Source organism: Hordeum vulgare, chromosome 1H (assembly GCF_904849725.1).
Source record: "Hordeum vulgare subsp. vulgare chromosome 1H, MorexV3_pseudomolecules_assembly, whole genome shotgun sequence".
Classification (NCBI taxonomy): Eukaryota; Viridiplantae; Streptophyta; class Magnoliopsida; order Poales; family Poaceae; genus Hordeum; species Hordeum vulgare.
In genome coordinates, this window is record NC_058518.1 from 511528269 (window position 1) to 511540587 (window position 12319).

General features: G+C 46.8%; 1 non-coding gene across 1 annotated transcript; it reads left to right on the forward strand.

Moving 5' to 3' along the window:
* Nucleotides 1-1797: 1797 nt before the first annotated feature.
* Nucleotides 1798-1936, forward strand: LOC123423568. Its single transcript, XR_006621195.1, has one exon. It is a non-coding gene; the product is annotated as a small nucleolar RNA Z247 (small nucleolar RNA).
* Nucleotides 1937-12319: the final 10383 nt, after the last annotated feature.

Sequence of the window (12319 nt, forward strand, 5' to 3'; positions counted from 1 at the left end):
TCGCGCGCAGATTGGGAGGCCCCAAGTAGCAAAGGAAGGCGTGATGGTGGCGAAGGCTCAACAGAGAGTTGGGGAAACCCTATCTCGTCTTGGTGCCGGGAGTGGTGACGACGATACTTCATGGCGCCATAATCCGTGTCGAAGGCGTCGCTACATTGCTCCCTTCCTCCCCTCGTGGTCTTTACTCTGGGGAAATCCTTGCTCCCATACTGGGACGGACGATGGCGGCGATTTCTTCATCGTTGACCTTCCTCGAGGCATTGTCATGGAGCTGACTCGATCGCCGGGGATGAGGAAGCTTGTTTAGCGCTCCGGAGTGAGATCTATGGACGGCGATTTGATGCAGAGGACATGGATGTGCAACAATGGGAGTCGATTTCTGGCTAGGCCGATAGTCTCTGGTTGCGAGACATCGGTGGCCACGATCCCATCTGCACGCAACAACGTCAGTCTGTTGCGTCATGGTATGACGCTTCTCCGCTCGGGCGCATAGGCGAAGGCATGGTCCCGTGCTGCTAGGTGATTGCCTAGACGTTGCCGAAATCCTGGATCTTCAAATCCAGCGGCAATGATAATTTTATTTGCTGCTTGATTCTGCCGCCATGGACAAGGACGGTAAAACATGAGGATGGCGCGGGACTATTGGAGCGTCACTATTTGGGATTTGACGGTATCAATGACTGTGCTCCCTTGATCTCTGCTACAAAGTGTGATGACGACCTTCGCTGCTCGGAGTTGTTGGCGGCAAGTGGCTCATGTGCGATTTGCTTTTCACTTGCGTGGCACCTCACATCAAGACCATGCTATGCATGTGTCAAGTGATGGTTGATGCGAATATGGTTATTTTTGTAGATTGTTGATAATTGTTTTGATCGCTTTGAAGTTTTTAATTTTTACTACACTAAGGCATAGCTTTGGTCATGTTTGACTTTGCAAGTTGTCGGTATGATTTGTGTGTGTGTGTGTTGGTATTGGCTGTGTGCATCTTAGCTATGCAAAGACCGGATATGTGCTCTATCACTTGATGCTCTATTTTGAGTTAATAAAAATCCACCCTCGTCGAAAGTGTTAAACGATAGGCTTGTGTAACGTGATAGATGTCACGCTAATGTAATCGTGTGTGTTAGTTGTAACCGGCAGGAGGTTAGTTAGATATGATCCTTATCTTGTATAGCTTGGAATAGGGGTCAAGACTAGATAACCTCCTGCCTATGATGTAAATCTTGTTGGCTATATAACACCCACGCGTCCGTGCCAGGAGGCATACACTTAACTAATTTTCTTTTATGGTAATCAGAGCCTACCTCGGGATGCGAGTTCATCCACAAATTCCTTCCTCTCATCTCTGTTTGCACAAAACGCAACAGAGCAGCTCACGAGAGGGAACGAAGCTCTATGGCACGCCACTGTCCTGTCCGCCGTCAGGGGAGTGCAGATGGAGAACTTCCTCGATGTCGATCAGGTGGTTCCACCCATGACCATTGAGGTCACTGTCGACGACGTCAAAACCAAGACCAAGGACCCAAACCCAGAGTTTGGTGTGTGGTATGCGCGGTATCAGCAGGTCTTCCCTTACCTGCTGACCACGGTGCCGCGCGAGATGGTCGTCCAAGTGGCAACTTGCCACACCTCAGCGGAGCTATGGAACACCGTGCAAGGGATGCTCCAATAGCAGACCCGCGCACAAACCGTGAATGTTAGAATTGCCACCACCAATCTTCAGAAGGGCAACTCCACCATCACCGAGTATGTTGGTAAGATCCGCCTCTATGTGTTGAATTAATTGCTTCAAGAAAAAGCATGGATGATGAGGAGGTGATCTCTCACATCCTTGCCGGACTCGATGAGGAATTTGATCCGGTGGTGTAGGCCATGTGCTCCCGGGTCAAACCTGTCAAGATCCTGAAGCTTTACTCACAGGTCCTGAGCTTTGAGACTCGCCTGAACTTCATGGCGGGTCATCTTAGTCGTCTGCAAATGCGGCGGCGCGTGGACGTGGCCGTGGGAACGACAATGGAGACCGTGGCCGCGGTGACCATGGTCGTGGCAACGATCGTGGTCGCGGTCGCAGCAACATGGGAGGACACGGCAGCACTGGCGGTGGCGGCAGTGGGAACTACAACAACAATCCCTGTACCAGTCCGACGTGCCAGATCTGTGGCAAACCCGGCCATCCTGCATGGAAGTGCTGGAAACGCTACAACCCCTCCTATCAAGGGGGTGAGGAGCGCTCGGCAAAATGGCTGCTCCTCGATATGGGGTTGACACCAACTGGTACATGGACAGTGGTGCAACCGGTCATATTATCGGTGACCTGGAGAAGCTAAAAGTCCGGGAGAGGTACACCGGCAACGAGCAAATCCACACTGCAAACGGGTCAGGTATGTCTATTGATCATATTGGTCATACAACTATTTCTACCCCGGATGGTGATCTTCATCTAAACAATGTTCTTCATGTTCCGGAGGCAACTAAAGATTTGATCTCCGCAAACAAACTTGCTCTTGATAATGATACTATCGTTGAAATTCACCCTCATTTTTTTCTCATCAAGGACCTGGAAACAAGGAGGGTTCTTTTTCGAGGCAGGGGTAGAGGAGGTCTCTACCTTGTCAAACACACCGGGGGAAACGTCGAGAAGCAAGTGCTTAATGTCACCAAACCCTAAATAGATTGGTGGCATCGACGTTTAGGTCACCCTTCTTCCATTGTTGTTAGGAAGATTCTTAGTAAGAATAAACTCTCTTGTGTCAATAATGATGACAATAAGCTTGTATGTGACGCCTGTCAGAAAGGCAAAATTCACGAGTTACCTTATCCTCAATCTTCGAGTGAATCAAAATTTCCTTTACAACTCATTTCTCTGATGTGTGGGAACCTGCTGTTGAAACAGTAGGTAGAGAAATACTATATGAGCTTCATAGATGACTGTTGCAGCAACAAAAGTCCTTCCTGACGCTTAGGAATTCTTCTTGTTACTTCTCTGGTTTGCGTCAGTTTTTCCCTTGAAGAGGAAAGGGTGATGCAGCACAGGAGCAGTAAGTATTTCCCTCAGTTTGAGAACCAAGGTATCGATCCAGAAGGAGGGCCTCGTCAAGTCCAAAGTACCTACGCAAACACAAACAAGCTTGCACCCAACGCTTCAAAGGGGTTGTCAATCCCTTCAAGATTGTTTGCAAAGTGAGATGTGAAGGCGGAAAGTGCAACGAAGTAAAAAGTGTAAGGCTGAAAATATGGTGTGGAGTAGACCCTAGGGGCCATAGTGTTCACTAGAGGCTTCTCTCATAATAGCAAATATCACAGTGGGTGAACAAATTACTGTCGAGCAATTCATAGAACCGCGCAAAGTCATGACGATATCTAAGGCAATGATCTAGCATATAGGCATCACGTCCGAGACAAGTAGACCGATACTTTCTGCATCTACTACTATTACTCCACACATCGACGGCTATCCAGCATGCATCTAGTGTATTGAGTTCATGATGAACAGAGTAACAATTTAAGCAAGATGACATGATGTAGAGGGATAATCTCAAACCAATGATGAAAACCCCATCTTTTTACCCTTGAATGCAACAACACGATACGTGCCTCGCTACCCCTTCTGTCACTAGGTGAGGTCACCGCACGGTATGAACCCAAAACCAAGCACTTCTCCCATTGCAAGAATCATAGATCTAGCTGGCCAAACAAAACCCACAACTCGAAGAGAATTACAAGGATATGAAATCATGCATAAGAGAGATCAGAAGAAACTCAAATAAGATTCATAGATAATCTGATCATAAAGCCACAATTCATCGGATCTCGACAAACACACCGCAAAAGAAGATTACATCAGATAGATCTCCATGAAGATCATGGAGAACTTTGTATTGAAGATCCAAGAGAGAGAAGAAGCTATCTAGTTACTAGCTATGGACCCGTAGGTCTATGGTGAACTACTCACGCATCATTGGAGAGGTCATGGTGTTGATAAAGAAGACCTCCGTGTCTGAATACCCCTCCGGTAGGGCACCAGTACGTGCCCCAGATGGGATCTTGCGAAGACAGAAGCTTGCGACGGCGGAAAAGTAATTGCGATCGTCTCTTGATTTTTTTTGGGAATATATAGGCCAAGATCTAGGTCAGGGGACCTCCAGGGGGGCCACAAGCCTGGATGGCGGGGTGGGGGCTTGTGGGGCCCCTGGGGCTCTTCTGGCTTGGCTCCCAAGTTCTCTGATCTTCTTCCGTTCCAGAAAAATATTTTCGGGGATTTTCTTCCGTTTGGACTCCGTTTCAAAATCTCCTCTGGAAGGGGTCAAAAACAAGGAAAAACAGGAACTGGCACTTGGCACTGAGTTAATAAGTTAGTCCTAGAAAATAAATAAAAGGCATGCAAAACATCCAAATTTTGACAAGATAATAGCATGAAACCATCAAAAATTATAGATACGTTGGAGACGTATCAAGCATCCCCAAGCTTAACTCCTGCTCGTCCTCGAGTACGGAAGTGATAAAGAATGAATTTTTGATGTGAAATGTGTTGGGGAACGTCGCATGGGAAACAAAAAATTTCCTACGCGCACCAAGACCTATCATGGTGATGTCCATCTACGAGAGGGGATGTGTGATCTACGTACCCTTGTAGACCGTACAGCAGAAGCGTTAGTGAACGCGGTTGATGTAGTGGAACGTCCTCACATCCCTCGATCCGCCCCGCGAACCGTCCCGCGATCAATCCCACGATCTAGTGCCGAACGGACGGCACCTCCGCGTTCAGCACACGTACAGCTCGACGATGATCTCGGCCTTCTTGATCCAGCAAGAGAGACGGAGAGGTAGATGAGTTCTCCGGCAGCGTGACGGCACTCCGGAGGTTGGTGGTGATCTTATCTCAGCAGGGCTCCGCCCGAGCTCCGCGGATACGCGATCTAGAGGTGAAACCGTGGAGATATGTGGTCGGGCTGCCGTGGCAAAGTTGTCTCAAATCAGCCCTAAAACCTCCGTATCGTTGGTGAACGTCGCATGGGAAACAAAAAACTTCCTACGCGCACGAAAACCTATCATGGTGATGTCCATCTACGAGAGGGGATGTGTGATCTACGTACCCTTGTAGACCGTACAGCAGAAGCGTTAGTGAACGTGGTTGATGTAGTGGAACGTCCTCACGTCCCTCGATCCGCCCCGCGAACCATCCCGCGATCAGTCCCACGATCTAGTGCCGAACGGACGGCACCTCCGCGTTCAACACACGTAGAGCTCGACGATGATCTCGGCCTTCTTGATCCAGCAAGAGAGACGGGGAGGTAGAAGAGTTCTCCGGCAGCGTGACGGCGCTCCGGAGGTTGGTGATGATCTTGTCTCAGCAGGGCTCCGCCCGAGCTTCGCAGAAACGCGATCTAGAGGAAAAACCGTGGAGGTATGTGGTCGGGCTGCCGTGGAAAAGTCGTCTCAAATCAGCCCTAAAACCTCCGTATATATAGGGGAAGAGGGGGAGCCTTGCCTTGGGGCTCAAGGAGCCCCAAGGGGGTCGGCCGAGCCAAGGGGGGAAGGTCTCCCCCCCCCCAAACCGAGTCCAACTTGGTTTGGTGGGTGGAGTCCTTCTCCCCTTTCCCACCTCCTCCTTTTTTTCTCTTTGATTTTCTTCCTATGGCGCATAGGTCCTTCTTGGGCTGTCCCACCAGCCCACTAAGGGTTGGTGTGCCACCCCCAAGGCCTATGGGCTTCCCCGGGGTGGGTTGCCCCCCCTGGTGAACTCTCGGAACCCATTCGTCATTCCCGGTACATTCCCGGTAACTCCGAAAACCTTCCGGTAATCAGATGAGGTCATCCTATATATCAATCTTCGTTTCCGGACCATTTCGGAAACCCTCGTGACGTCCGTGATCTCATCCGGGACTCCGAACAACATTCGGTAACCAACCATATAACTCAAATACGCATAAAACAACGTCGAACCTTAAGTGTGCAGACCCTGCGGGTTCGAGAACTATGTAGACATGACCCGAGAGACTCCTCGGTCAATCTCCAATAGCGGGACCTGGATGCCCATATTGGATCCTACATATTCTACGAAGATCTTATTGTTTGAACCTCAGTGCCAAGGATTCATATAATCCCGTATGTCATTCCCTTTGTCCTTCGGTATGTTACTTGCCCGAGATTCGATCGTCAGTATCCGCATACCTATTTCAATCTCGTTTATCGGCAAGTCTCTTTACTCGTTCCGTAATACAAGATCCCGCAACTTACACTAAGTTACATTGCTTGCAAGGCTTGTGTGTGATGTTGTATTACCGAGTGGGCCCCGAGATACCTCTCCGTCACACGGAGTGACAAATCCCAGTCTTGATCCATACTAACTCAACGAACACCTTCGGAGATACCTGTAGAGCATCTCTATAGTCACCCAGTTACGATGCGACGTTTGATACACACAAAGTATTCCTCCGGTGTTAGTGAGTTATATGATCTCATGGTCATAGGAACAAATACTTGACACGCAGAAAAACAGTAGCAACAGAATGACACGATCAACATGCTACGTCTATTAGTTTGGGTCTAGTCCATCACATGATTCTCCTAATGACGTGATCCAGTTATCAAGCAACAACACCTTGTTCATAATCAGAAGACATTGACTATCTTTGATCAACTGGCTAGCCAACTAGAGGCTTGCTATGGACTGTGTTTTGTCTATGTATCCACACATGTAAATGAGCCTTCATTCAATATAATTATAGCATGGATAATAAACGATTATCTTGATACAGGAATTATAATAATAACTATATTTATTATTGCCTCTAGGGCATAATTCCAACACGTATATATAGGGGGAAGACGGGGAGCCTTGCCTTGGGGTCCAAGGACCCCCAAGGACTTCGGCCGAGCCAAGGGGGGGAGTCCTCCCCTTCCAAACCGAATCCAACTAGGTTTGGAAGGAGGAGTCCTTCCCCTTTTTCCCACCTCCTCTTTTTTTTCTCTTTGATTTTCTTCCTATGGTGCATAGGGCCTTCTTGGGCTGTCCCACCAGCCCGCTAAGGGCTGGTGCGCCACCCCCAAGGCCTATGGGCTTCCCCGGGGTGGGTTGCCCCCCCCCCCCCGGTGAACACCCGGAACCCATTCGTCATTCCCGGTACATTCCTGGTAACTCCGAAAACCTTCCGGTAATCAAATGAGGTCATTCTATATATCAATCTTCGTTTCCGGACCATTCCGGAAACCCTCGTGACGTCCGTGATCTCATCCGGGACTCCGAACAACATTCGGTAACCAACCATATAACTCAAATACGCATAAAACAACGTCGAACCTTAAGTCTGCAGACCCTGCGGGTTCGAGAACTATGTAGACATGACCCGAGAGACTCCTCGGTCAATATCCAATAGCGGGACCTGGATGCCCATATTGGATCCTACATATTCTACGAAGATCTTATCGTTTGAACCTCAGTGCCAAGGATTCATATAATCTCGTATGTCATTCCCTTTGTCCTTCGGTATGTTACTTGCCCGAGATTCGATCGTCAGTATCCGCATACCTATTTCAATCTCGTTTACCGGCAAGTCTCTTTACTCGTTCCGTAATACAAGATCCCGCAACTTACACTAAGTTACATTGCTTGCAAGGCTTGTGTGTGATGCTGTATTACCGAGTGGGCCCCGAGATACCTCTCCGTCACACGGAGTGACAAATCCCAGTCTCGATCCATAATAACTCAACGAACACCTTCGGAGATACCTGTAGAGCATCTTTATAGTCACCCAGTTACGTTGCGACGTTTGATACACACAAAGTATTCTTCCGGTGTCAGTGAGTTATGTGATCTCATGGTCATAGGAACAAATACTTGACACGCAGAAAACAGTAGCAACAAAATGACACGATCAACATGCTACGTCTATTAGTTTGGGTCTAGTCCATCACGTGATTCTCCTAATGACGTGATCCAGTTATCAAGCAACAACACCTTGTTCATAATCAGGAGACACTGACTATCTTTGATCGACTGGCTAGCCAACTAGACGCTTGCTAGGGACAGTGTTTTGTCTATGTATCCACACATGTATATAAGTCTTCATTCAATACAATTATAGCATGGATAATAAACGATTATCTTGATACAGGAATTATAATAATAACTATATTTATTATTGCCTCTAGGGCATAATTCCAACAGTCTCCCACTTGCACTAGAGTCAATAATCTAGCCCTCACATCATCATGTGAATTACATTGTGATAAATCTAACACCCATACAGTTCTGGTGTTGATCATGCTTTGCCCGTGGAAGAGGTTTAGTCAGCGGGTCTGCTACATTCAGATCCGTGTGCACCTTGCATATATTTACGTCCTCCCCTTCGACGTAGTCGCGGATGAGGTTGAAGCGTCGTTTGATGTGTCTGGACTTCTTGTGAAACTGTGGTTCCTTTGCTAGGGCAATGGCACCCGTGTTGTCACAGAACAAGGTTATTGGATTCACTGCGCTTGGCACTACTCCAAGATCCGTCATGAACTGCTTCATCCAGACACCCTCCTTAGCCGCCTCCGAGGCAGCCATGTACTCCGCTTCACATGTAGAATCTGCTACGACGCTTTGCTTGGAACTACACCAGCTTACCGCACCCCCATTAAGAATAAATACGTATCCGGTCTGCGACTTAGAGTCGTCTGGATCTGTGTCAAAGCTTGCATCGACGTAACCTTTTACGGCGAGCTCTTTGTCACCTCCATACACGAGAAACATCTCCTTAGTCCTTTTTCAGGTACTTCAGGATATTCTTGACCGCCGTCCAGTGATCCACTCCTGGATTACTCTGGAACCTACCTGCCATACTTATGGCCAGGCTAACGTCTGGTCTAGTGCACAGCATTGCATACATGATAGAACCTATGGTTGAAGCATAGGGGACGGTGCTCATATGCTCTTTATCCTCATCAGTTGCTGGGCACTGAGTCTTACTCAATCTCGTACCTTGTAAAACTGGCAAGAACCCTTTCTTGGACTGTTCCATTTTGAACCTCCTCAAAACTTTATCAAGGTATCTTTGTGAAAGTCCTATCAGGCGTTTTGATCTATCCATGTATATCTTAATGCCTAGAATGTAAGCAGCTTCTCCTAGGTCCTTCATAGAGAAACTTTTATTCAAGTAATCCTTTATGCTCTCCAAAAACTCTAGGTTGTTTCCAATCAGCAATATGTCATCCACATATAATATTAGAAACGCCACAGAGCTCCCACTCACTTTCTTGTAAATACAAGATTCTCCAACCACTTGTATAAACCCAAATGCTTTGATCACCTCATCAAAGCGTTTGTTCCAACTCCGAGATGCTTGCACCAGTCCATAAATGGATCGCTGGAGCTTGCACACCTTGTTAGCATTCTTAGGATCGACAAAACCTTCGGGTTGCATCATATACAACTCTTCCTTAAGGAAACCGTTAAGGAACGCCGTTTTGACATCCATCTGCCAGATTTCATAATCGAAAAATGCAGCTATTGCTAACATGATTTTGACGGACTTAAGCATCACTACGGGTGAGAATGTCTCATCGTAGTCAACTCCTTGAACTTGTGAAAAACCCTTTGCCACAAGTCGAGCTTTATAAACGGTCACATTGCCGTCAGCATCCGTCTTCCTCTTAAAGATCCATTTGTTCTGAATAGCCTTGCGGCCCTCAGGTAGTACTTCCAAAGTCCACACTTTGTTCTCATACATGGATCCTATCTCGGACTTCATGGCTTCTAGCCATTTGTTGGAATCCGGGCCCACCATTGCTTCTTCATAACTTGCAGGTTCATTGTTGTCTAACAACATGATTGACAAGACGGGATTACCGTACCACTCTAGAGCAGCACGTGGTCTCGTCGACCTGCGTGGTTCGATAGAAACTTGAACCGGAGTTTCATGATCATCATCATTAACTTCCTCCTCAACCGGCATCGCAACGACAGAGGTTTCCTCTTGCCCTGCGCCACCATCTAGAGGGATGAGAGGTTCGACAACCTCATCAAGTTCTGTCTTCCTCCCACTCAATTCTCTCGAGAGAAACTCCTTCTCGAGAAAAGCTTCGTTTTTAGCAACAAACACTTTGCCCTCGGATTTGAGATAGAAGGTGTACCCAACTGTCTCCTATGAAGATGCACCTTTCCGCTTTGGGTTCCAGCTTTTCAGGCTAAAGCTTTTTGACATAAGCATCACATCCCCAAACTTTAAGAAATGACAACTTTGGCCTTTTGCCATACCACAGTTCGTATGGTGTCGTCTCAACGGATTTCGATGGTGCCCTATTTAAAGTGAATGCAGTTGTTTCTAATGCATAACCCCAAAACGATAACGGCAAATCGGTAAGAGACATCATAGATCGCACCATCTCTAATAAAGTACGATTACGATGTTCGGACACACCATTATGCTGTGGTGTTCCACGCGGTGTCAACTGTGAAACAATTCCACATTGTCTTAAGTGAGCACCAAACTCGAAACTCAGATATTCACCCCCACGATCAGACCGTAGGAACTTGATCTTCTTGTTACGATGATTTTCAACTTCACTCAGGAATTGCTTGAACTTTTCAAATGTTTCATACTTGTGCTTCATTAAGTAGACATAACCATATCTACTCAAATCGTCACTCAAGGTGAGAAAATAACGATATCCGCCGCGTGCCTCTACGCTCATCGGACCACACACATCGGTATGTATGATTTCCAACAAGTCACTTGCACGCTCCGTTGTTCCGGAGAACGGAGTTTTAGTCATCTTGCCCATGAGGCATGGTTCGCACGTGTCAAGTGAATCAAAGTCAAGTGACTCCAAAAGTCCATCGGCATGGAGTTTCTTCATGCGCTTTACACCAATATGACCTAAGCGGCAGTGCCACAAAAATATGGCGCTATCATAGTTAACTCTAACTCTTTTGGTCTCAATGTTATGTATGTGTGTATCGCTATCAAGATTCAATATGAACAATCCTCTCACATTGGGTGCATGACCATAAAAGATGTTACTCATAGAAATAGAACAACCATTATTCTTTGACTTAAAAGAGTAACCGTCTCGCAATAAACAAGATCCAGATATAATGTTCATGCTCAACGCAGGCACTAAATAACAATGATTCAAGTTCATAACTAATCCTGATGGTAACTGAAGTGAAACTGTGCCGACGGCGATTGCATCAACCTTGGAACCATTTACTACGTGCATCGCCACTTCATCTTTCGCCAGCCTTCGTCTATTCCGCAGTTCCTATTTCGAGTTGCAAATATGAGCAACAGAACCGGTATCGAATACCCACGCACTACTACGAGAGCCGGTTAAGTACACATCAATAACATGTATATCAAATATACCTGATTTTTCTTTGGCCGCCTTCTTATCAGCCAGATACTTGGGGCAATTGCGCTTCCAGTGACCCATACCCTTGCAATAGTAACACTCTGTTTCGGGCTTAGGTCCAGCTTTGGGTTTCTTCGTCGGATTGGCAACAGGCTTGCCGTTCTTCTTTGAATTACCCTTCTTGCCTTTGTCGTTTCTCTTGAAACTAGTGGTCTTATTCACCATCAACACTTGATGTTCTTTACGGAGTTCAGACTCTGCGACTTTCAGCATCGCAAACAACTCGCCGGGTGACTTGTTCATCCCTTGCATGTTGTAGTTCAACACAAAGCCTTTATAGCTTGGCGGCAGTGATTGAAGGATTCTGTCAGTGATAGCCTCTTGCGGGAGTTCAATCCCCAGCTCAGCTAGACGGTTTGAGTACCCAGACATTTTGAGCACATGTTCACTGACAGACGAGTTCTCCTCCATCTTGCAAGCATATAATTTATCGGAGGTCTCATACCTCTCGATCCGGGCGTTCTTCTGAAAGATGAACTTCAACTCCTGGAACATCTCAAATGCTCCATGACGCTCAAAGCGACGTTGAAGTCCCGGTTCTAAGCCATACAAGACTGCACATTGAACTACTGAGTAGTCCTCCTTACGTGCTAACCAAGCGTTCTTAACATCCTGGTCAGCCGTAGCGGGTGGTTCATCTCCTAGCGCAGCATTAAGGACATAATCCTTCTTCCCAGCTTGTAAGATTAGCTTAAGATTACGAGCCCAGTCTACAAAGTTGCTTCCATCATCTTTCAACTTAGCTTTCTCTAGGAACGTATTAAAATTCAGGGTGACTGTCACGTGAGCCATGATCTACAACACAAATATATTCAAAGTGGACTTAGACTATGTTCAAGATAATTAGAGTTTAACTTAATCAAATTACTCGCTAAACTCCCACTCAAAAAGTACATCTCTCTAGTCATTTGAGTGGTTCATGATC